The sequence below is a fragment of the Canis lupus genome, chromosome 20 (genome assembly GCF_048164855.1).
Source record: "Canis lupus baileyi chromosome 20, mCanLup2.hap1, whole genome shotgun sequence".
Classification (NCBI taxonomy): domain Eukaryota; kingdom Metazoa; phylum Chordata; class Mammalia; order Carnivora; family Canidae; genus Canis; species Canis lupus.
In genome coordinates this window covers 9,350,995-9,378,051 of record NC_132857.1, presented here as the reverse complement: position 1 = coordinate 9,378,051, position 27,057 = coordinate 9,350,995, and the positions used below count along the sequence as shown (strand labels likewise).

Genomic DNA, 27,057 nt, shown 5'->3' with positions numbered 1-27,057 from the left:
TAACTCCCAGTAAATACGACCTCATTTGGATATCAGGTTTTTGCAGATATAATCAAGTTAAGATTAGATTGTGTTGAACTGGGTGAACCCTAATCCAATATGACTAGTATCCTTGTAAGAGGAAAAGAGGCAGTGACACAGGGAGAATGCTGTATGATGACAGAGGCAGAGATTGGAGCGATGCAGCCATGAGCCAAGGATGGACAGCTACTACCAGAAGCTAGGAAGAGACAAAGAAGGTTTCCACCCAGAGTCTCAGAGGGAGCATAGCCCTGCTGACACCATGATGTTGGACTTCTAGGCTCTGGAACTGTGAGAGAAAACTCTTCTGCTCTTTTGAGCTTCCTAGCTTGTGACAATTTGTTACAGCATTTCTATGGAACCGAAATAAGGGGTACTCACCTTAAGGACAAAGTTGACAGCCATAATGATAGAATGGAAAAAGTAGATGGAACTTGGATTCAGTTAAAATAATATACATCCGTTCTACTCATCAACCTTAGAGCTATTCTAAATTCTTATTATGAGGGGTAATATAGCTTTTAATATTTATTTGGCTTTCCATAATCTATAGCAAATGTATTTTTTCATAGCATGATGCTCTGATATTAAACTTTTTATCTGCTTTCTTTCCATTTCAATAAAATAACTGCAAATATTATATTAAACTTTTCATCTGTTGTCTTCTCATCTCAATAAAATAACCATAGTTATGATAATATACAAAATCAATGAGCATAGATGACTTTTTATAAAATAGGTGGATTGTTAGAAATGCTAGATTGTTAGAAATCTAGCACCAAATGCTAGATTGTTAGAAATATGTAAATGCATAGATGACTTTTTATAAAATAGGTGGAAATGGACCAAATGCTAGATCATTAGAAATATATAAATGCATATAGTCCTCATTTTATCTGGTTCTGCCATACATACACTTCAGTTTCTACAATGTAGTTAAAGAAAACCAGTTCCCCAACTACATGGTTCAAATTTTAGTTACTATGCTATATTAACCAAGAATAATTGCATCCAGTATAACGTTGCTACAAGCACTTATGTTTGCAAGTCACTATGTAATTAACAGATCTGCATCATAACCAGAGACCAGTTACACCTTTCTTTCAAAGTCAGTTGGTGATTGGCCACCATACAGCTGTTAGTTCATACACAGATAGGTACATAGTTATGTCATCTTTTTGTGTCCCTATAATTAATCCACATGTCAATTTATAGATGTGAAAAATCAAAAGATGGAACTGACTACTAAAAGAACATCAAAGAAATAAGCTGATAATATGGAAAGTGAAATCCAAATTGAACATAAAACAGAGTTGTGGAAGAAATCGTTAAGTTGCAACAGTGTGATGCTGGGACAGGTGGAGAGATTCTCCATGTGCGGCCTCAGGACTTTATGAAGGCAACCTTATTGATGTAAATGAAGAAAGTGGTTGTGACGAAAAGTATGAATATGTCACAGAGGAAGTGACATTGGCAAAAAATCTCTTGGAAATATTTTACAACGCTGAAAGCACAAAGGATAAAATGCCAGAAACTAATATAAATCTTAGGAGTATGACCATTTGCCAAGGCATAGAAAAGAATCTCCCACTATAAGTTATACTTGAGAAGGAAAAGACAAAAGCACTGTTCAAAATACTTTTGATAACTTTTTACAAAGAAAAAACTTTAATTCTCAATGTTTCTAATGTTTTAAATTACACTGTACTCTATTATTTTCATTATTTTTTAATTTCATTATACATTTATAAGCAACAGTAAAAGAGTTTTTAGTATTTTGACAATTTTTTAAAATATCACAGAACAATTTTCATTTTTCTCTGAACTTTATGAAGACCACTTTGCACAGTTTCAGCTTGCATGGATATTTTTACAGTCCTGTATTACATGTAAAACGAGGACTGTTTGTACTTTCATAAGGAAAAAAATCCCATTACTTTCATTATTTTCTATTGCAGTCTAGAATAATTTAGAATATGTCTGTAATAAGAAATCTCAACAAAGCTGGGAATATTTTTTCTTGTACACAATAATTCTACCGTAAGGAAGTGAAGAAATGGCATTAGCAGCTGGCAAAAAAAGCCTTGATATTACCAACTGAACATTAACAGCCTTCAGAGAATATAAAGAATGATCAAGTAGGCCACTCTATGATCATGGTGAAACAAACCAGAGACAAAGACTTTCTTCAACCACAAAAGTAACTTTCTTAATCTTCCAACATGATCTACAATTGCTTCTTTACCAATGACAAGCCTGTCCTCAGCTTTGATTCTCCTCCGTCCAAAAATAACATGATTCTCAACTGCCAAATTGTTCCTTTCTGGCAGCATTCAGTCCAGAAACGGACCTCACTTCCTTAAACTCTTCCTTGTAATCACGTACCACAAGCTCAAATTCTATCATAATCACCCCAAACTACTTCTTACCAAGATGCTCTACTCTTCCTCTGATATGTATTGACATTCAATAAACAGCAAACGCAATGAAACTTACAGGGTTTTTACCATGACTGTGTCCCTGGTGCCTTTGTGCTGGTAGGCATCAACAGACCCAAATGCACTGAGGAAAAAGAGAAGCCTTTGCAAATATAAAAAACTGACATAAGACTGGCTCATTTTAGAGCAGTTTTATACTATAGTGATCGATTTGAAAAAATACCATATTATTTTAACAGTGGATCATTCCTGCTCTGTGTGAAGAATGAACGTAAATAGGGATTTGTGATGTAATAAGGCAAATGGAGTACACGGTAGAAAATTCTTATTTTGTCAATAGAAGTAATACTGAGATACTTAATATTTTAGTCAAGTGAGTATTTTTTCAGACATTTTATAATTTGACTTTAGAAAAAAACAGGATAGAAATACTCTATATAGTACTCTTTTCTTTTTCAAGATTATATTTATTTATTTATGAGAGACACAGAGAGAGAGGCAGAGACACAGGCAGAGGGAGAAGCAGGCTCCTCGCAGGGAGCCCGAAGTGGGACTTGATCCCAGGACTCTAGGATCACTCCCTGAGCTGAAGGCAGATGCTCAACCACTGAGCCACCCAGGTGTCCCTGATATTATTCTTATAAATGGGAAAATGTATTTCTCACCAAATGCAAAAAATGACAGTGATAGATTATTTCCTGTTTCACTTTATGCTTAATGTGATACATTCCTAAATATTACTTCAATTGAATTTCTCACATTTGTCATTCGTAGTTTAGGTTCCACTACTTATATCAGTAATATGTTTACAATTAATGCTTTGAGTTTTAAAAATTCAGTTTTAGAGGTCACGATTTTGCCAAGAGTACATATAACTGGTTCCAGTGGCCTACACTTAAATGTTTATTTTCCGAAAAAAAAAAGAAAAATATTAGTACTTATATTTTAGAATGAATTTAATGATAATATTCCTTAGGCAGAAAGAATATTGTTTCCAGGAAGAAGACAGTCTTATGAAAGAGCACCACAACTTTTAATTAATTTAGAGGAAAAATTCATAAACACTTAAATAAGGAAAATTTTAAAATAATAAAGTTTATAAGATTAAAAAGATATACACATTTTTAGTATCAAAACCAGGGAAAGCCCCTCCAAACATGACTTGTACAAAGTTAAAGGCAAAAAAGTCGAAGGATAATCTTACTCTCCTGAATGTGTTTTTCTTATTGTATAGAAACATAATTTTACATTATCTATTTACTAACAGATATTCAGCTAAACGTATTAGGCAGCCTTGAGCATTCTTTGTGCTACATTTATCTATGATTATCCTTTAGTATATGACTTGCTCTGGTGCCATTTACATTTTCTTTATCTGTTTGCTCATTTGTACTGTTTTGCATTTATTCAGGAAATGCAAGTGGCTGATGAAACCATAAAACATTGTTCACCGATTGTGACTAATGAATAAAAAAGTTCAGTGCAAATGTGAGAAGGTTTATTGTTTTTACAAGATTCATAAACATAAATTCTTGAAAAGGAAATTGAAAAATGTAGCTGCTAAGTGAAGCATATTTCTGGAGCTTTCTATTGAAATGCCTTTCTGAAGTATCTCTATATCAATCAAGATACCAACCCTGTTGAAATCCATTAGATATCATACTTCATGCAAAACATTATTACTTTTTTTGTCAGTGTTAATAATCTTTGTTCTTTAAAAAGAATTTGGAAATGGATTTTTATGATAAAAGCATTGGTCCACTTGAGAACACTACTTGATACAAGGTATTTATTAAAGTATTTTTAACAATTCGAAAATTCATAGGAGAGTGAGTGAGAACCCAAAGAAATCAGAAAGTGAGGAAATCAGTAAGTGTACATGGGAACATTATGATCGCACTTCCACAAACTTAGTTATTTAGTGCATCAACATTCAAGAACATCCATTGTCAAAAAAAAAAAAAAAAAAAAAAAGAAAAGAACATTGGTTGTCAGCCCTTTGAAGCTATCTCTCTTTGAACAAATATCCTTCCTCATAAAAGGGAAAATAACACATATTTCATATAGAGGTTTAGATGATTAAGATAATGCATGTGAAGTAGTTCTTCTCTAGCAATTACTCGCCAATATTTTGATATATCTGTATAAAAGATCTAAAGACTGACTTAATATGATGGAGGTAAAATTGGTTCTGGTGTTTTCAACTAAAAATTTAATTAATTGTCTGATAATTAGATAGATAAAAAGTATGATAATCAAATTCAATAATGAAGCTACTCAAATGGATTGATAATGAAGAGATGTCTTTTTGCTACTTCGCAGCCTATCAGAGTTTATGTATAATTGTAGCAGGAAAGATCACATAGGAAACTAGCCCAGGACTAGGGATTCTGATTCGGCCTCATTCTGTCCCACATCTGTGCAAGGTGGTGCTCACTTTGAATATGTGTCCAGAATGTCATATTGTCCTTCTATCCACATAAAGGATTTTTGACATTGAAATCCTCCCCTTTGCTCTTATTTCAGATAAAGAGTAGATTTAAAGCTATTGGCTCACAACCTTTTTCCCAGCTCCTAATAGTATTTACTTCAAAGGGAGAAATTTTTCATCAAAACTCCTTAGTGTCTCTGGATTTCTATTTTAGATTCATCTGTGGATTTTTGCTCAAATTGTGTGACAATAAATACTAGTCTGTCCCATATGAGAGGCAGAATTGAAAAGCATCTTACAGTCTCTGATGATTAAATTAAAGCCTTTGATTAGGAACAAATGTTCTAGTTGGTTTAAAAGCCCCAATAAACTTGAGTTTATCCATTTGAAATTAACATTTGTCTCTAATCCTGTTGATCTTCTGACCTTGTTTGTGCTAAATATGGGTCTATCTTCAAGTTAATGCATAATTTTATACTCTGTGGACTTAAATTAAATGCCAAATAACTTCAAAAGCTAAAATTAATTGCAAAAATGAAAAGAAGACACACATCAAAGATTCATTTTTAAAGTTGATATCTACATAGCATTTTATACCTGTTTTAAACTGTTAGCTTATCCCTTACTTAGCCTCCCTTAACAATTAAATGCTTCACATACTACAAGAGTGCACTTGTGAGTAAAAATGGTATGCACTATTCTTACCCTCAATACTTTAAAATAAAAATATGTTATAAAATTTATGATACTCGATTTTCACTCCTAAAGTTTACAATGAATATTTATGAAATACCAAATAAGTATCTAAATATTTTTAATTTTGATTCTTGATTCTTTTTAGTGTTCAAAAAAAAAATTAACCAAAGAAATGTAACCAAAGAAATGTAATGTTGTATTGGTTGAGTTATATATAGATTTTTTTTTAATTTAAATATTCTTAGATATTTAAATATTTCTTTTTCATAATTATGTTGTAGGAACAGATATTTTCAAGTAGAATTAATTTTTTCATTAACACTTAGGGACAGTTACAATCTATATTTGTAGATGGAGGCTATTCCTTTCATTACTCACCTTTGTCACAAGGTATGATCCTTTTAAACAAGAACATTTATCTTTACAAAAGTATTCAAGAACTTTAGTATAAATGATCTAGACTTTTTGCCTAAATAATGTCAAATATTTATATGATAGGAAAGTAGATGGTCATACATTTCAATTTTTATGTAAATGTTCAGTATAGTAAAAAGGAATTTTAGGTATTTGTGGGTGACTTTATTCCTTTTTTGTAATTTATAGCACAGTAAAATAAAATTTCTGACAAAAATCCAGAGGAAATTTCAAAATGTCTAATTATTGCATTCAAAGACATGAATTTTTTTATAGACGGGAAGAAATTAAAATTTCAATTCTGCACTATAACTTTGTTGCAGCATTTTGGGATACGTGGAGTTAGGACAGATGTGGAAATCACTTTTTAGATCTGTGTTATTAACATGTATCTATTCTTTATAGCTACAATTATGCGAATTTTCATTTTTTCTGAACTTTTTTGTTTAAGTCCTTTTCACACTTACTATTCTTTCTTTTCTTTCTTACTATCCTTTCTTTCTTTCTTACTATCCTTCCTTCCTTTCTTTCTTTCTTTTTTTCTTTCTTTCTTTCTTTCTTTCTTTCTTTCTTTCTTTCTTCTTTCTTCTTCCTTCTTTTCTTTCTTTTTTTCTTTTCTTTTCTTTTCTTTTCTTTTCTTTTCTTTTCTTTTCTTTCTTTTCTTTTCTTTTCTCTTTTCTTTTCTTTTTTTTTTTCTTTTCTTTTTTTTTCCCTAGTAGCCTAGTGAAGTAAGTAGGTCTGGTACCAAAAATTGGCATGTGTTCATTAAATACTAATTTTTATGTTCATTGTTCTAAAGAAGAATTCAGAAGAATTCAAATATTTCACTCATATAGTGGCTTGTGGTGACATTTTTTTAAACTGCTTATAGCAACTGGAATATTTGAAATAATCTTCTTTTGGTTGAATTGTTTTCCACAAAAATCAAATGCTGAATTCTCAATCCCTAATATTTCCAAATGCAACCGTATCTGGAAATAGGAACATTGCCGGTATCATTAGTTAAGGTCACCACATAGATGTCTAATACTGACATAGAGTAGACCCCTATGTAATATGTCTGGTGTCTTATAAACAACACAGGTATGTGAGGAGAGTGATATATGGATATGGAGAATTAGAATGAAGTATCTACAAGCCAATGCCAAAGATTGTCAGCAAATGGACCAGAAGCTAGGAGGAGGCAAGGAAGGGTTTTCCTACAGGCCTCAGGGAGAATGTAGTATTTCTGACACTCTGATTTAAAACTTTTAGCCTCCAGAATTGTGAGACTATACATTTCTATTACTTTAAGCCACCCAGATAGTGGTTCTCCATTACAGTGGCACTAGGAAGCTTTAATGACTCTAAAGAAAATTAGGTAAACTTTCTATTTAATACTCTGCATTTTTATGATATGGGTCTTACCACAATTTACTTTGAGGGGATCCCTGGGTGGCGCAGCGGTTTGGCGCCTGCCTTTGGCCCCGGGCGCGATCCTGGAGACCCAGGATCGAGTCCCACGTTGGGCTCCCGGTGCATGGAGCCTGCTTCTCCCTCTGCCTATGTCTCTGCCTCTCTCTCTCTCTGTAAGACTATCATAAATAAATAAATAAATAAAATTTAAAAAAAACAATTTACTTTGATATTTCTTTATCTCTCCTCAAATGAGTCTAATCTTCATCAGAATAGAAACTGCTTTCATTCTTCATAACTTGTAAATAGTTGATCCAAAATATATATTTAGTGAGTGCTTGAAAAGTTGCAGAATATCTCAGATATCGTCATTGGATAGTATGCAATCTGTTACATGATATCACTTCTCAAAACTATTAAGTAATTTCTAAGCAATCATTCAGAAAGAAAAAGAGGAAGCAATGAAAATAAGGGAAGCTGAAAGATTCACATTGAAGAACTATCAGCAGTTCTTTACCTGTAACCAACATTGCTACCTGTTGGTGACTGAAGTGAGAGGGCCAAGTTGGAAAAATCAAGGCCAATTGAATAAATTGATTACCCTCATTATGGTTGTATGCTCATCTATGGAACAGCATTATGGGGTATGGTTGTCTAAAAGGTATGTGCACAGTGTGTAAATAAATGAAAATGAATCTATAGACAATATGTACAGAGCTTTAAAAGTTTATTGTAGCATAATGCACTAGCTTATGGGTTTTTCTTTCTGATTTATATAAAAGGGGAGAAAAACAGAAAATTACTCAAATATAAAAGTTAGAATTCTAGGCCAAATTGTAAATAATATGGACTACCTCAAACGAACTTTCTTAACACAAAAAGCATTGCTAAAAAGACTGGACCTAGGGTTTGTTTGTTTATGGTCATTTTTTAACCATAGTTCATTTTTTTGCCTTGTTTTTACATTGTCTCCAATGTAGGAAGTTAGTCACAATTTGTTTAATAAGAAAATACATAAAATCAGCTACTAGGATATGAGACAATCATTAAAAGAATGAAATATCAATAAAATCCAGCAAAGTGGTATTAACCAAAAAATAAAACTGGGTTCCCCTTCTGGTTAGAATGTGGAAGGATAATGAAAGATTGTCACTCCTGCTAAAGCAATTGATAATTACAGGATAAACAACAACAACAACAACAACAAAAAAACAATTTATTCAAAGCTGTTGCAAAGTGTTTCACATAATGATACATGAAAGATCTAACTTTCAGAGTCACATAAGCACTTTTTAGTGACAGAGGTCACTTTCATCCCTAGGGCCAATCACTGAGGTAGCACACATACTAGGCAGAGGGGGAGCCTGTCAGAGAACAGTGTTTGCCCAGATGAGAAAAGTCCAATCAAATGTTTGCCAAAGGCAGGTTGGTGTTTCAGATTTAAATTTGGAGGAGACTTAAATGCAAAAATAACCTCTTTGTGAAGTAATTCCCTTTAGAGGAGTTGTTTTTGTATTTGTTTTTCAGTAATCAGAGAGGGTGGGTCAGACTAGAAGTTCATACATAGCAAGGACACTGCAAAAAGATCTCACTTAACCTCACTGTTTGCCTCCAACAAGAGCCCAGAAAGTTGTCACTCCTTTCTTTACCATAAGAATGGAGGCAAAAAATAAATAAATAAAATAAAAATAAAAGAATGGAGGCAGAAAAAAAAAAAAAAAACACTACAATACAGTGACTCTTTTTAGATCCTTCAGACCGTTGAAGTCACAGGGCAAACTATCACAAGGCAATCTGGAGAACCATCATCAAGATCACCTTCTTCTAACTAGTAGGAACACAAGTATTCTGACTGGATGAATTGCTGGAGGCTGAGTTTATAATAACTGGCATGGAAAATTTCTAATAGTCCTGTGTTAGGAGGAACTCCATGTTTTTGTAAGTTTTACCTTCAGAGACCCTACCAGCTGCTCACAATAAAAATCAGAAAAAAATTGCCATGGGGGGTAGGGTGAGTTGTGGTAACTGATTTGACCTACACTTAAATAATCAGATTATTCTGCATGACAGAGGCCTACCTTCCTAGGAAAACTACTAGATTTTAGCTACCTGAGTGAAGAACCATTTGGAAACTCCAGTATCCTCTCGCCTTCTAGTCTCCCCTGAGGTTGGAAATAATAATGCTAAGAACCACCTCTGATTATCAGAGCCCAGAGACTCAAACCCACTAAAATACTAATATTTCATCATAAGTTTATAGAATGCTCACTTCTACCAAAACTTACATCACATCTATTAAATTTAGGATTTGTTGGAGTAATAGTAAGAGACAGTAGGAAAAAAAAAGAAAGAAAGAAAAATAAGCAACAACAAGTAAAGGAGAAGCAAAAGGCTCTGGCTGCTGTGGAGACAGCAGACATTAAACATAACCCAGCTTCTAGCCACATCACCACATTTACCCCACACTAAAACCCTGTTTTCCTCATTCCTTTACCTAATTCTCATGTCTATGTTTTTTGCCTTCTTACTGTCTCTGAAATACAACTGGAGTTAATTATATATAAAATGTGAGATATATGAAAAAATAACAGAAAATCTAGGGGGTAATATTCAGCTCAATCAAAAGAAGGGAGGAAAGAAAGAACAAAATAACAGAAATAAAAGGAAAAAAGAAAATAGCAATAGAGTAGATATGAATCCAACTTTTCCAATAATTATATTGAATAAAAAAGATTAGGCATATCGATTGAAAGGCTGAAGATGGTGCACCTGAGTGGCTCAGTTGGTTAAGTAAATGTTAATCTCTTGATTTTACTTAGCTCAGGTCTTGATCTCAGGGTCATGAGTTCAAGCCCCATGTTAGTGGGTATAAGTTATATGCTGTGTATAAGATTCATACTTGAAAGTAAAAGAAAAGAAAAAAAAAATCTGTGATTAGTAAGCACAAGAAAGCTGATGAGGCTCTATTAACATAAAAACAAAATAGACTTCAATGTAAAGAGTATCCCAGAGACATAGAAAACCCTTTTTATAATACAAAGTGAAACTTCTCAGAAAGACAGGACAATCAGAAGTACAAAATCCTAGAGGAGAACACAGGCAACACCCTTTTTGAACTCGGCCACAGTAACTTCTTGCAAGATACATCCAGGAAGGCAAAAGAAACAAAAGGAAAAATGAACAAGATAAGAAGCTTTTGCACAGCAAAGGATACAGTCAACAAAACTCAAAGACAACCTACAGAATGGGAGAAGTTATTTGCAAATGACATATCAGATAAAGGGCTAGTTTCCAAGATCTATAAAGAACTTATGAAACTCAACAGCAAAGAAACAAACAATCCAATCATGATATGGGCAAAAGACATGAACAGAAATCTCACAGAGGAAGACATAGACATGGCCAACAAGCACACGAGAAAATATTCATTTAATAACAGATTTTCAAAATATAGCAGCAAGCAAGAATCAGAACTAAAAGACAAGACAAACCAGTCAAATATACTTAATGGATTTTATTATAACATTCTTAATGGTCATCCATTTTATTGTACGGTAACTAATGATGATCTTAGGACATAAAAATTATTATTAAGAAAAGAAAAAATGATTAATTGTACTAAATGAAATTTAAAACTTCTCAACAAAAGACACTGATAGGAAAATGAAAAGGCAAGGCACAGAGTGGGAAGAAGTATGCCTATAACTTGTATCTTACAAGACTTCAATGCCAGTATATATAAAGCTCGTGCAAAAGAATAATACAAAGACAAATAACGTGAAAAATTATTGGGTAGCCCACTTTAGAAAATCATACTTGCAAATGTTGAATAAGGAAATAAAAAATGTTCAAAATCAGCAGTTATGGGGAAATGTCACTTATGGAGCAACTAAAATCGAAAACTGAAAATAGCAAATGTTGAAAAGGATGCGGAGCAGCTGGAGTTCTACACTGTAGGTGAAAGGTAAGATGGAAAACCATGTTGGTAAACCATGTAGCATTTACCTATAAAGTTGAATATAATTATTCTATAATTTAGCAATTCTACTCAAGTAATGAAAACATCTATACCCCCAAAATATTTGTACAATAATAACATTTAAAGTTGATCTAGAGACGCCTGGGTGGCTCAGCAGTTTAGCACCAGCCTTCTGCCCAGTGTGTGATCCTGGAGAACTGGGATTGAGTCCTGCATTGGGCTCCTTGCTTCTACCTCTGCCTGTGTCTCTGCCTCTCTGTCTCTCTCTTTGTCTCTCATGAAGAGATAAATAAAATCTTTAAAAAATAATAAATAAGTTGATCTATTCAAAATAGACAAAGACCAGAAACAACCCAAATGCCTATCAATGGTATCAATAGGTTAATGGATAATCAAAATGTGCTTTAGTCAAACAATGGAATAATCATTCATGTTGTTGTATGTGGGCAATAAGAAATAAAACTCAAGAAGGAACAAACCGATGATGCAAATAAATGGAAAAAATTCAAATAATTAAGTTGAGCACATGGGGGATGCCTGGGTGGTTCAGCAGTTGAGCCTCTGCCTTCAGCCCAGGGCGTGATCCTGGAGAATCGGAATTGAGGCCCATGTCAGGCTCCTCCCTCTGCCTCTGTCTCTGCCTCTGTGTGTGTGTGTGTGTGTGTGTGTGTGTGTGTGTGTCATGAATAAAAGTAAAAATAAAATAAAAATAAAAAGCCATCCAGGCATCCCTATTGAAAATCTTTGAATGGTAGACTTAAAACAGGCATTTTACTGCATGTCAATTGTTATTTAATAAAGTTTACTTGGAATATAAGATAAACATTTAATATTTTGGCATTCAATTTGTTAACATTCAATTTTTTTTTTTACTTAAAACTTTATTAGAATGTTCCTCTTCTTTATTTTTTTAATGCCAAGGTTCTTCTTATATTTTTTTTCTTTCTGCCATTTCCACGTTGTATACATCTTTATAATATGGAAGGTATCTCCAGAGGATTTATAATCCAGTGCTCTGCTTTCAGGCAGGGATATGCACTGAACCACTAAAACAGATGGTTGTCTGGCTTATTCTTACTGATGTTCAGAGAAGGACATTATATAAATTCCCTTGGTAATGTACTTTTGTGTTTAAACAACCTTTATGTCAATAAGTTGTTTCTTACATCTAACCTGAATCTCCCTTTCTCAAACATAAGTTCCACATGCTTTTGTTTTATTCTCAGTGGAGCAAGAGAACAGATGGCCAGTATCTTCCTTTGAAAAACTATTCATGCACTTAAAGAGAGTTTCTAACAAGGCCCCTTATTTAATCTTAAATTTAATTATTGTAACTCACATAATGGAAACGATGGATCTTCTCTCAGGTTCACCTAATCTGACACCCAAGGTTTATGGCATGGAATTTTATCTTGTAAAATGTTCCATTAATATAATTTTTTTATTTTGGTAAGTAAATAGAAATATTTGATATTTATGCTTTTCTTGGAGACTTGTAGTACTTCTCTTCACATTAATACCTCAGAGAAACTCAGTGATGAAAGAAGTCTATTTAAATTTGCTTATTCGAATATTTTCAAATGTTCTCTTCTACCACAATCTATTGTACTGCAGATCACTAAGACTCAAAGAAAAAAATTTATATATCATGACATTCTACTTTTTTTTTCATTACACTCTTTTAAAGATTAAGAAATCTAAACTATCTCAAAGCAGCGACAATCACATACTCTCTAAATATGAATTTTGTATATATCTGAGATGGCCTGCTTTACAGATACATCTATAGAATAACCATCTATCCTAAGAATAGCCAGAAAAGCTCAACAAAGATGTAAAAATAATATGTTTCAAATCTTCAGAAAACTGCTATGACACAGAAAACAATCTGGAGCACAATAAAAAATAACAAGTCCAAAAGGAAGACAGTACTTTTCCAAACAATAGACAAAATAGACAATACAAAGATACAGAGGTAAGCTAATGGAATTATCAGATTGTGACTTTTAAATGAATTCAATTAAATGTTTCAGTAATTAAATGACTAGATAAAAAAATTGGAGCAAATAACTTAGAAACTGTTAAAATGAATCCAATATGAATCATAAATTTGGAAAGACAAATTGATGAGAAATATACAAAAACTAAGAAATATAAAATATTTTAAAAGTATAATATTCATGCTATTCGATTCTCCAAAGATGAGGATTGGGAGAACGTAGGAACAAGTACATTGGAAGAGATAACAAATAAGAAATTTCAAACCAATGAAAGGCATTACATTATCATTTCAAGAACCACTTAAAATTTAGCAGCATTAAATTATACACACAAGGAATACACATGCATATAACAACAATAACATAGTAACTTTTTAAAACCCAAGAAAATATTGGAAATCTTAAAAGCAGCTGGAAGAAAAATAGACATTTTATATTTAAAAGAATAAAAATAAGAATTAAAGCTAATTCTCAGTGTAAAAATGGGAGGCAGCATAAAATAAGATATTATATTGGAAGTGCTTCGAGGAAATAACTGCTGATAGAGAATCAACATTAAGTAAAATTGTACATCAATGATAAAGAGGTTCCAGACAAAGTAAAACAGTAAGAATTTATTGGGCAGTAATTAAAGGCTCTTCTCCAGGCAAAATAAATTATTCCATTAGAAAGGTTATGATGCAGGAAGAAATAATGAGTAAATATAATATCAGGACAATGGTAAATATCATGACATATCTAATTGACTACTGGCTGTACCCAAAAGTGATACTTGGGAGTCTAAATTCTAGATAAAATGAATACGTAAAACATATATTGTGAAAGAAGAAATAAATGTTGTGTTCTAAATTAACCCATGCATCTCCCAGGAAGTGAAGAAGTAGCATTTCATATAATATTTTAATAAATGAAGAAAATATGTTGAAATTTCTAGGGTAAACACATAATAGTAAAATAATGTACAATTAACAGGTAAATAGTGAGGAATATAAAATAATTTTTAAAAATCATGAGTCAGGTCTAGTGCAATCTTATTCAACATTCTCATGGGGAGTTCTCTGGAGCTGGGCAAATCAATTCCATATTTGCAGGGAAACAGAGGGCAAAGACAATGTAAGGTTAACCAAGATAATACTGATGGGGTAGAGCAAATACAAAGTGTTAGCTAACGTATAAAGTATTCCAAGGCAACAACTAGCTAAAAATTTATTACTTTTTAAAAATTTTGGTGGAATTTATGAATAATATCATTCTTATTTAGTTACTATAAATATTGGACTTACTTCCATTTGTATGTTGATACATTTTTAGGTGAAAACTTATTGACCATTTAAGTCAAACTGATATAAACAATGAAAAGATTGTTTGGAATCGTGTAACTCTGAAGTCCAAGAGTACAACAGGCTCCAGGTTGGCTAACCCGTTGCTGACCTATGTAATCAAGACAGTGTCTTCCATCTCTGTGTTGTGCCATGGCTCGTGCTGCCTTTATCACATCTCGCGAGGAGGGTACTTTATTTTATTTTAAATTTTTATTATTTTATTTTAAAGGTTTTATTTATTTATTCATGAGAGAGACAAAGAGAGAGACAGAGACACAGGCAGAGGGAGAAACAGGCTCCATGCAGGGATCCGGATGTGGGACTTGATCCCAGGACCCCTGATCATTACTGGAACCTATTTCTCTATATTTGACCTAGTCTCTGTCTCGCTGATTCCTAATTTATACTTTTGTCAAAATTATATTCAGTTCTATAGTAATTTTCTCTCCTTGGTTACATATGCTGTATTTTTATACTTACCTTGGTCTTCCATAGGTTTTTGGAATTATTTTTCCAAGTTCTATAAATATATCTCATTAATGTGCTGATGAGATTGGCACTAGATTTATAGATTAACTACAAGAAAAGGGACATCTTTATAATTTTTATTCTTCTTTTTTTTTTTTTAATTTTTTTTTAAAATTTTTTTTAAATTTTTTTTTTAATTTTTATTCTTCTTAACTAATAGACATGATTTTTGTTTTTTAATGAGTCCATGATTTTCGATAATAAGGTCTTGTATAACTTGGCTTGAGCTTATCCTTTAGTACCTGCAAAAATTTTTAACAGACATCACACTTAATATTGAAATTCACAAGAATCCCGTGTAACATTGGGAAAAATGCAATTATGTGCATTGTTATTCTTACTGTTCAATATTTTACTGGATGCCCTAGTTCCTGAGTATGGCATAAGCCAGATATTAAATTCCAGATATCACATTAAAATTGTAATTCGTTCTAGATAATGTAGTTATTTATATAGAAACTTCAACATAATCTATGAATAACCAGAAATAATAAAAACAATAAGAACGTTGTATAAAACGATTAATAGTGCTCCCATATAACAGAGATAACCAAGGTAAAAAAAAAAAAAAAAAAAAAGGTACAAAAAGCCTACTCACAACAGTCTCTTTTTTTCAACTTTTAAAATACAATATAATGTGTTTAACAATGTGTACATTTTTATCAATTTCCCCTGGGTTAAGAATTTTTGTTCTATGTATGCAATGAATTTTTTAACCTCTGGAAATATCTGATACTTATTTATATTTCAATATTTTATATTTTCCTCAGAATTTCTTTTGTTTTTACATTGTCACTAACCCTATCCTAATACTTATTACTCTTACTTTTACTATTTTATTTCATTGTTATTTCCAACTGCATTTTTGGAAATAATTTTCAGTTTTTCACCATTATATTAATTCCACTCTCTACCATCAAAATTATGTTCTCTTTATTTCCAGTGTAGCTTTTATTTCTGTTACTAGTTTTTTCTTGGGTTGGGGGAGTCTTTGCAATTATTTTTATTCTAATCTTTGTTCCATTGAATTATTACTATTTGGTCACTTTGAATGTATGTGTTCAGTAGCAGATAGACTTAATTCATTTAAATATCATTCGCTCTTTGGATTTTGACTTGTGCCTTCATCTCAATTTTCCAATTTGTATATTTTCCTATTCTTTTTTTTTTTGAGAATAATGCCACACAATGATAAAGCATGTTCAAATTTCTGAGTATATAAATCTATTTCCTAGACCTATTTTTCTTTTAACTCTTCAGGAATATTTTTTTTTTCTGCTTTCGCAATACTATTTATGTGTGAATGTTTATTTTCTCCTTTATCCCAGAACAAGGAACCTTTGACCTTGAGATATTGTGTATCATCATATAGGATGTCTACGTTGCCATGGACCCATTTATTATCCACATTTGTGCTGGTGGAATAATCTTTTCAGATGTTCACATAAAAATAGTCTGATATGTATAGCTTTTCTTTCCCAACATCTGGCAAATATCTAGTTTATGTAGATTTGCCAGTGTGAGACAAAATTTAATCCCAGTTCCTCTGCCTGTCTCATAAGAAAACTACTTCATATAAAGAACATATAAAACGTGCCTGCTTTAAATCACCCTGGCTTGCTTAAACATTTTTAACTCTTAAAAATCACAATATACCCACTTTGTAATGTAACCTTAGATGTCTCCTCATCAAATCTCATTGGTTTACCCTAAGAATTTAGTTGTTATACCTTAAAAGTCCTGTAAACAAATTGTTTCCATCATCCTTGTGCAGGGGCCATACTAATCATTTCAATTTACTATATGTGCTGCCAAAGCAAGCACAGAAGTTCACTGTGTTTTTGATTAAAGTGACAGAGTCCAATCTAGGGCTTAAGGGAATAAGGAAAAAGAAATAATCATTTCACCTAATTCCTTTTCGGGTAACTTTTCTTAGTTTTCATTGGCATAGCAAGAGATATTTTCAATTACTTATTTTTCAGTGTAAATCTTTTCAATAAATATTACAGTTAGTGAAAATATCTCCCAGATACTGGAAATCATTTATCAGATCTTTTGCTTACGATGTAAGAAAATTTTGTATTTTTTTAAAATTATATTTCCTTTATTGGGATGTTGCAAAAGGTTGTATCGGGGCTGCTAGTTACATGCCATGCTAAATGTACAATCCTGCAGACTGATTTTATATTGAAATGTTAACACCATTTAGACTAGAATCTTAAGCATAGGAGATATTCTCTGAATGGATATTTAGAATCTCTCTGCTTTTGAATTCTCTCATGTTTGATTTTCAGATCAGGCACTGGTAATCAAGAGTTGTAGTGAATAGCCAATCTGAGACTCACATTGCATCGCGAGTGATAGAAATAGATAAAGACTGTCAGACAGAAAAAGAGAAAGTGACAAAGATGAATACTAAGGATAATTTACTTGGATATATAAACTATTCATTCTAAAATAATAAGAGTAGATAGAGGGAGAAGCTGTCTTGTGCTACCTGTCTGCATGTACAAATCATTCTAACCGTCCTCCAGCGTAAGACTCTAACAATGGGCAGAAGTTAAAATAGTTAAAATCTACTTAGAATACAAAAGCAAAAAACAGAATTTTGGGCCCGGGGCCATTTCAGGAGTAAGACTTTTTGTCAACCTTGACTTCTCTTTGGATATGGAGAAAGCAAAAGGCAAAAAGGGCTCCACGAAGTCGGGGGAAGACTACCTGGCTGGCCAATCCCAACCTGTGTCGGAAGAAGCCAAAGAGAAACAGCAGGCGTACGGTGAACCAAAGTTACCAGGAACCTCAGCAAGTGGGACCAAACGGAAGAGATCTATGAAAGAAGGCAAAGCTTCCTGTTCAGAAAAGACGGCACAAGAGAGTACAAGAGTAAGAATTCGGAAGAAAATCCCAGTTCCTCCATTACCTTCGAAACTGCCACCAGCCAACTTGCTTCACCGAGACATCCTGCGGGCCTGGTGCCAAGAACTCAAGCTGAGCACCAAAGGCCAGAAATTAGATGTATATAAGCGAATCTGCGAATATGCTTACCCAGATCAAAAGACGAACATTCCTGTCACCGCAGAGGAGGCCAAGATTCTCACCCAGACACAAAGAAGGTTGATGATGGACAAGGGGGAAATGTCTCTGCAAAGTCCTGGAACAAAGATACCTTCTGATGGAACCTACCCTCCTGAAGTGGCTGCCCCCGCTGAGGGGTCTGATGCTCTCCTGGAGGAGGTCAATACTGTTGTTGTGACCACTTCGGCCCCAGATTCCGTGTTTGCCTCCTGGTCCAGAATTGCAGCCAGGGCTGGGAAGATGGAGACAGTGGCATCGCCACAGGAGGCCCACGGTGCCAAGTGGTGTGTGGTCCATGGGAGAAGTATGCCTGCAGGCACAGAAGGTTGGGTTCACCTGCAATTTCATGCAGGACAAGCCTGGGTGCCTGAAAAGCGGGGGAGAGTATGCGCCCTCTTCTTGCTCCCCGCTTGTAACTTTCCACCCCCACAGCTGGAGGACAACATGCTGTGCCCCAAATGTGTTCGCAGGAATAAGGTGTTAATGAAAAGCCTCCAATGAGCTTTCGATAGCAGGAAAAGGGACACAGCTGTGATTATAATCAATGGTACAAAGAGAACTACAATCAACTCCGTGGTGACACTGATGGCCGGACTGTTGGCTGTTCACACCCTCCATGCTTCCTGCTTACAGGGGCACAGACTAGTGCATTGCAGATGTTACCCTCCAACCTCCATGGGGCCTGTGGCTTCATGGGTTGAGATGCAGGAGCTCTTAGATTTTAAATTGGAAGAGAATTTCAGAAATTACCATTCATTCTACTTAATAAGAAGAAAAAGTCATTCATACTACCAAACGTTTGCCCTTCTGAAATAGAAGTGACCTTAACTTCTTTTAAAGTGGGAACCTGAGCCCCGCCTGGCAGAGGGTTTGGGAGTGGGAGGTGGAGTGGAAAGTACAGGTGTGCTTCCACGCTGGATTTCTCTGCAATTCCAACTCCTCCAGAGATGGCTACACCCTCTTAGGTTCGTGACTTCAGGCTGTTGAGTATTTTAAACCAAAGGGAAAGCTGTTATTCTTTCCCATTCCCAGAAACATACTCTTAATATAGAAAACATTTTTTGATGTTTTCTTAATAACCTGAGACCTCTATGGTATGTCTCTGGGATAATAATATGGAACCCTTTGCGGGTATTATTTCTACTTGTAACTATCTTGTGTGTTTTTCCTGCTTAAAAATATTTAAGGGTACTTCTGAATCATAAATTCATAATGTATTGGATTTTAAATTGTATATAAAATTATCTATTGTATATAGGAGGCCATATGCATTGTGGGCAAATTCTTAATATTAACTCAGGATTAAGCTAAAAATCATGATTTTCTTTGGCATGATTCTTTTTTAAAACCACTCAATGAAGTATGAGTAACATTTTAAAAAAGCTATACATTTAATGTATATAATTTGATGAGTTCGATTCATTTAGAATTTTTTGTGTCCTTCCTAAATTTATAGTCCTGCGGTTCTTAGAAAATATTTTTTTTCACTTGTGTTCTTATGGCAGATTCCAACATTGTTTTATCGTTGTGGATTTGGAGATTATGAAAACTTTTTCCCCCTCTAATGTACTGGAAGGAGTAGTAGAGTTAGAAAGTTTGTAACCATTAGGATATGGACAGATTTGGGCAAGAATCCTCAATAAATGTTAAAAAATGTTAAATGTTTGTTGACAAGCAAGATATTTATATGATCTTGCAGTGTCTCCACACCGATTACTCATTAATGGTCAGAGTTTTTCAGTGTAAAAAATAGTATATGCATTTGATTCCTTATATCTTATTGTACACATATTATTAATTTTAATTTTGCTTCCTTTTTAAGCTTTTTCCCTATTTTTAGTGGATTGTTCACTTTTCTATTCCTTGGCCTTCCCAATCTGCTTTCAGATAGCTTCCTAGTCCTAACACACAAAAGTAAACTTTATAAAATCAGTTGTGTTCCACTACGAAGATGACTATCTACCCCTTTTTCCTGCCCCTAGCAAGGTGAAATCTCTAAAGTTGCATTTATTCCCCAGCACTCTATACTGCCTACAAGCCTCCCCCAGAATTTACTATAGTTTTAACTACCCTAGTCTATCCCTCCTTCAGTATCTCCCTCCCAGGTTCCCAAAATATTACCAAGGGGAAAAAAAGCACTTGGAACTCAATATTCCATGCCTCAGATGAATTTAGTGGCAACAGGAACCTGCAGGATGATTTTGGTGTTTGGAAGAAACCAGGGGGAGAAATGTCCTATTTCCCACCTGCAAACCAAAGTAACAGTCCTGCGGATCTGTCTGCCCAGAAGCGCACGGGTGCTGTGAGCAAGATATGCGGTGCACTAGGAATGCTGATAGGAGGCCTCTGGAGCCAGCCCTCCAAATTTCTCCTGGCCCCAAAGGGACATGTAAGGCTCTCAAGAGTTGGTGTTGAAGCTTCGGAGTCGGTTTCTGCCAAGGCGTTGCTGGCTAAGGGCAAATGGATCTGCGTGAAGAAAGCCCATGAACTCTGCCAGGGAGCAAAATTAGAAATGGCTATGTCTCCAAGGATCCCAGCCCCAAGGAGCAGATGTGGGAGGAGAATGATGGTGAAATGTTTAAAATACTAACTCACTGAATTGGAATTCACTCATCTGAAAGTGCCTCGAGGAAAGCTACAGTTTCGCAAGATGGGCCTTAGAGAAAAAAGTTGGTTATGTCCACCTTGACTGAGTGTTCAGACTTCTCACCAGGAACGACACAAACAGAAATGTGCTTTCTGATGGGATATCTCACTGAGGGTATCCTTGCCAGAAAGATTTAATATGAATCTACTTGAAGAAGCAGGCAGTCCTGATGATCCCAATTATGTCAGCATGAAGTGAGCTTAGCTTGTGGGTGGCGGTTACTTAGGCTCATCCGTATGTGAAAATCCACAGAGCTATGTGCTTGATATGTGTATATTTTACCATATGTGAGATACATATCCTTTTTTGGGGGGATTTTGTTTTGTTTGTTCATGAGCGACACAGAGAGGCGGAGACACAGGCAGAGGGAGAGGTGGGCTCCTCGCAGGGGGCCCGATGCGGGACTCGATCCCCAGACCTGGGGTCACAGCCTGAGCCAGAGGCAGACGCTCAACCACTGAGCCACCCAGGCGTCCTGCTGCATATCCTTTTTAAAAGCTTACCTGGTTTGAATATGTTAGAGATCTGCCACGTAAAAATGTGTTAGGTGGAGTAAAAGGAAATTTGATTATAGAGCAGAGATTAGATGATACTACAGCACTGTTAAGGTCTTGGTTGTGAGAACTACGGAATTTGGATTTAATAATTGGTTAGTAAGGGATGATGCATGGTGTTGTACCAACTTTTATGACTGGGATTTTTAAATAACCTTTCAAGATACTCTATTGCATATATGAAAAGATTCTTTTGAAATACAAGTCAAATCAGGACACTCCTCTGCTCAAAACCCACCTATGGATCCTGTTTCAGAGCCAGAACCGAACTCCTGGGGTTCCTGGGTGGCTCAGTGGTTGAACGTCTGCCTTCAGCTCGGGTCATGATCCCAAGGTCCTGGGATTGAGTCCCACGTCGGGCTCACCGCAGGGAGCATGCTTCTCCCTCTATGTCTCTGCTTCTCTCATGAATACATAAATTGATTTTTTTTTTTTTTTAAGTCCTTGTTGGGCAGCCCAGGGGGCTCCGTGGTTTAGCACCACCTTCATCCCAGGTCATGATCCCAAGGTCCTGGGATTGGGTCCCGCGTCGGGCTCCCTGCGTGGAGCCTCCTTCTCCCTCTGCCTGTGTCTCTGCCTCTCTCTCTCTCTGTGTCTCTCATGAATAAATAAATAAAATCTTTTAAAAAAAAAAAAAAAAGCAAAAAACAAAAAAAAAACTAAACAAAACAACAACAACAACAAAAAACACCTTTCTTATTTAGTATGTTTTTCCCTTGAAAGTTTGTATTTTTTTTTTCTGCCTAACGAAGCCTTAGGAATGGTTTTGTATGACACTAGCCAGCAACAATGTAGGTTTTTGTTTTCTGTCTTGAACCTATAGATAGAAATTGCTTACTAGAGGGAAACCAATGCTTTTTTTTTTGTTCTTAATATTTTAAAAAACACAGGAATTAAACTGTGTGAGTTTCTCACATATGAAATATATGTAACTGAAAAAAAAATAGGCCCTGAACTTTATTTTAATAGTAAGGTTGTTGATGTAGTTATCAGTGGTATATTACTGAAATAATATAAATTTATACAAATGCAATTTTTTCTTTGTGTCCACTACATCCTATAAGAAGGATGCACAAGTGATCTCATTGGTCTTATATTGATAAAGCCTTACATTTCATGTTTTGACTTTCATAAATTTGGTTTTAGAACTGGATATTATGTCAGTTTTTATTTCTTTTTTTTAATTCACTTTTTAAAACAGAATTCTTCATTATGAACATTAATGGAAGGTATCTAATGGATTTATGATTATATTTTTTGCCTATGATGTTATTTGTAGCTTTAAGTGGTCAATAGCACTATTGGTTCAACCCAAGTTTGTACTTGTGCAAGCCTTAGAGGCTCCTACAGATCCATCCAGGTCCTTGTGAAGGACCAAACCAAACCAAACAAAACCACTGAAGGTTTTAAATGATGAGCCATACCAAAGGGAGAAAGCATGGTGTTCTCAACCCTCTCCTTTTTTATGAAATGTAGAAGAAATTAACAAATATCTTTGTTGTTGTTATTGAAGATAGACATATACACAGTAAAAATGTATATTTCTCGGGTGAAAGAACTCTTGATTGAGATTTAGATAGAATTAGTTATATTATTACTTGCATATATATATATATATGCATACACACATATATCATGAGGTTTTTAGGGATTTTATGTAACTATTAACTCTTCAGATTTTCAAATTGTATTTCTTTTCATTTTAGAAACATTTCCATATATTAAATCATAGTTGGATATGTTAAAATTATATACAAATGAGTAAACATTCATTTGATGCACTAGATTAACATTCTTATTTAACAAGTAAATAATGATTGCTTCCTAATATAATGGGCACTGATTGCTGTTCTTCAGTTAAAAATGATTGTAACAATGGATAATCACAGTCATCAAACCAGGTCCCATATGTAAACACAGCCTTAGTGTTTATAATTCCTTTTAGGATTTTGTTCATCTTATCTTGGCCTATTTCAAAATACCCATAAACCCTAATTATATCCTAATTAACAAATTGAGGACAAAATACATAGAAACAAAATTAATAAGTAATATTTAAAATCTTTACTTTGAGGGGCATCTGAGTGGATCAGTTAAGCATCTGACTCGTGGTGTGGTCAGGTTATGATCTCAGGGTCAAGCTGAGGTCAAGCTCCACATCAGGCTTCCCACTGGGCATGGAGCTCGCTTAAGATTCTCTCTCTCCCCCGACCTCCCAACTTACATATACTCTCTCTCTCTCAAAAAAAAAAAAAAAAGAATAATAAAATAATAAAATCCTTTAATTGTTTTCCTTTGCTTATCAGCACTTTTTTTATCACTGTATCTTTTTTTTTCACTGTATCTTTTGATGTTTTAGAAGTATAAAGCCTATTTGAGATGATTTAGAAAATTTAACAAAGTTGCATTATATACATTAAATTCTTCAACATGATTATACCAATGAAGTTATGATATGTAAAACTTAGAACAGATTTTTCCCCCTTTTCCTATGGAGTAGTTGAATTTTAACTTTTCATAAAATGACTGGATTGTTTCATGGGGAACATTTTTCCTTTCGGAAGAAGTTTTATTAAACTACCAATGAAAGTATTACTCACTAAAATTTTGTAAGACAAAAGATTAATCTGCTTTGTTTTCAAGTCATAAATTTCAAATAATCGTCAACATTAAAGTTATGATAAACTTGTTGCCAGATGTTTGTGTCTAAGGGTTAATTTTGTTTCCAATATATAACTACTGCTCTCTTCAAGTGCCCTAGCAAAGAGCATCTCTGTTTTCATTCTGTTTTTAGTCCAATAGACACAAAGTTTATCTTTCATATTTAAACAGTTTATGACATAATTTTGGAATATATTTTAAAATGATAATGATACAGATTTTAGCAATATACTTACTTTTTTCTTGTATTAATACCAGGGATTTAGGGTCACTTTATCTTTTAGCTGTCATGAATCAAAAACAAATGAGTGATGTCTCTTTGAGATGACGACTACTTTTTTTTTCTTTATTGCCATATTTATTACTTACATTTTTTGCCCCTTAAATTTTAAGGGGAAAACAGTTTTGAAATTAAGGTCAAATTGTGAGATAAAGTAATATTGACTTTAATACAAAAACAATTGGTATTTGACGTTAAACTTAAATGCCTTTATTTTTTTTATTTTTTAAAGATTTTATTTATTTTTTCATGAGAGACACAGAGAGAGACAGAAACACAGGCAGAGAGAGAAGCAGGCTCCATGCAGGGAGCCTGACGTGGGACTCGATCCCAGGATCCCAGGATCATGCCCTGGGCTGAAGGCAGACGCTCAACCGCTGAGCCACCCAGGTGTCCCTTAAATGCCTTTAAAGATAATTTTTATAGTAGCTCAGCTTCTTGTTAAGCCTTTTCTGCACTCTCTAGCTGATTCCAGCATGGACTTTTGTTTGTTTCTCTGTATATGCTTGTATACTATGACTTCATATAACATCTTAATACAATCAACTGGCATTCTTAAACAGATTTTTAGAAGGTTGTATGTATATAGTAGCTATGTTGAGAAAAAGAGAAAGGCAGTGGTATTACTTGATAGATATGTGCAGCTGAAAGGACAGATGCAGTGCAATCTCAGGAAGAGAGAGTGTGAGAGGCAAAGACAGAGGAAAAAAGGAAAGGAGGTAGGAACATGTAGGGAAGAAGAGATTAAAAGAGAGAAAGAGTTGATCAAAGTATATACAATTAAAAGAGGTTGAATTGACCCTGAACATCTTGAATGGTGAAAAACAATATTGGTAAAACATAAAGCGATATTTAGTATTGTCAATATAAGTACATTATAGAGATACATATATTCAATATTATATGCCTAACTTTGAGAAAAACAGAATCGTTTCATATTTTCCCATGAACACGTAACATTTTACCTTTTGAAACTCTTAGTGCCTGTGTTCTTGATAGCAAGAGCTAATTTTAGTTTTGAAAGCTAGAATACATTTCTTTTCAAAGATGTGGTTTGATAATAATAAGGCATTTTCTTAATAACTGCATTTTCTCTAATGATTCTGACATTTCACTATAATATATTTTATTGACTCAGCCTGATCAAACTACACAATTCAAATATTTATATCGATGTAATATATTTGCTTTATAATACCTGTGAATGAAATGAAATGAAATGTATCGGCCAGAAAAAATACTTGGTTCTTAAGAATTCCTAACTTCTCTTAATAAGTATTATGAAAATCATGAGTTCTCAGTCAAATTTTCCTCAGAAAGATACTGTTTATTCTTCAGAAAATCAGCAAAAATTATTTATCAAAGTCTATCACGTTGGGTGAAAAATTTCAAAAGGATGGCATGTGATTGTATCTTATGATTCTAATTTTTAAAGTGTAAAATGGTGTATACTATTTTGCAAGTTTGGTTAGACTTTACAGAAAAAGTAACAAAATAATGATGATAATTATGAAAATTATGGAAATAGTAATAATATTAATGATGATGCTGGGGCTTATGGGTGGCTCACTCAGTTAAGTGTCTGACTCTTGGTTTTGGCTCAGGTTATGATTGCAGGGTGCTGCGATGGAGCCCTGCTTTGGCTCCTCACTTAGTGGGAGGTCTGCTTGAGGATGCTCTCTCTTCCTTTCCCTTGGGTCCTCCGTTGGCTTGCACACACACACTCTCAAATAAATAAATAAATGTATAAAATAATAATAATAAATAATACTGATGATAATGCAGTTTGTAATACATACAGAAATAAACATACACGTTAGCTTCCTTGTAAATCAAGGGTATTTGATTTTAGTAAGGCAATGAGAGAACCACAGATGACCTTCATGCTTGTTAGTACTTTAGTTTTGGGGAAATCTGAAACTCAAATTATGAGTAGAACTATGAGTAGAACTTAGGAGTACATAACATTCTCAAGACAACAGGAATATCTGAATGAAGTGTAAGCTAAGTTGGTTCTGTTGTTTAACTAAAGCTTAAATGAATCATAACTTTCAAATTTTAAGCCCAATCTGTATTAAAACAGAGAACAACTATTTTCTACCAATTATTATTCTTTTTTTTTGCTTAAAATTAATATACAGTAAAAGTATAAAGATTAGAAAGCCCTGCTTGGATTGAAAGAACAATTATCCCAAACAGCAAGGCTGGAATATTATTCAGTGCTAGAAAGAAATGAGGAATCAGGGTCACCTGGGTGGCTCAATGGTTGAGCGCCTTCAGCTCAGGGCATGATCCTGAGGTCCTGGGATCGAGTCCTGCATCGGGCTTCCTGCATGGATTCTGCTTTTCCCCCTGCCTGTGTCTCTGCCTCTCTCTCTCTCTCTCTCTGTGTGTCTCTCACGAATAAACAAATAAATAAAATCTTAAAAGAAAAGAAAAGAAATGAGATATCAGGCCATGAAAGGATACTGGGGAAACCTAACTGCATATTGCCAAATTAAAGAAGCCAATCTGAAAAGGCTGCATACTGTATGATCCCTATTTTGTGTGACATGTCATGAAAGGTGGTAAAAGAATCACCAGTGGCCAGAAGTGAGGGAGGGAGATGTGAACAGG

General features: G+C 34.2%; 1 pseudogene; it reads left to right on the top strand.

The window, feature by feature from the left end:
* Positions 1-17,845: 17,845 nt before the first annotated feature.
* On the top strand, positions 17,846-19,412 carry LOC140612037 (developmental pluripotency-associated protein 4 pseudogene; annotated as a pseudogene).
* Positions 19,413-27,057: the final 7,645 nt, after the last annotated feature.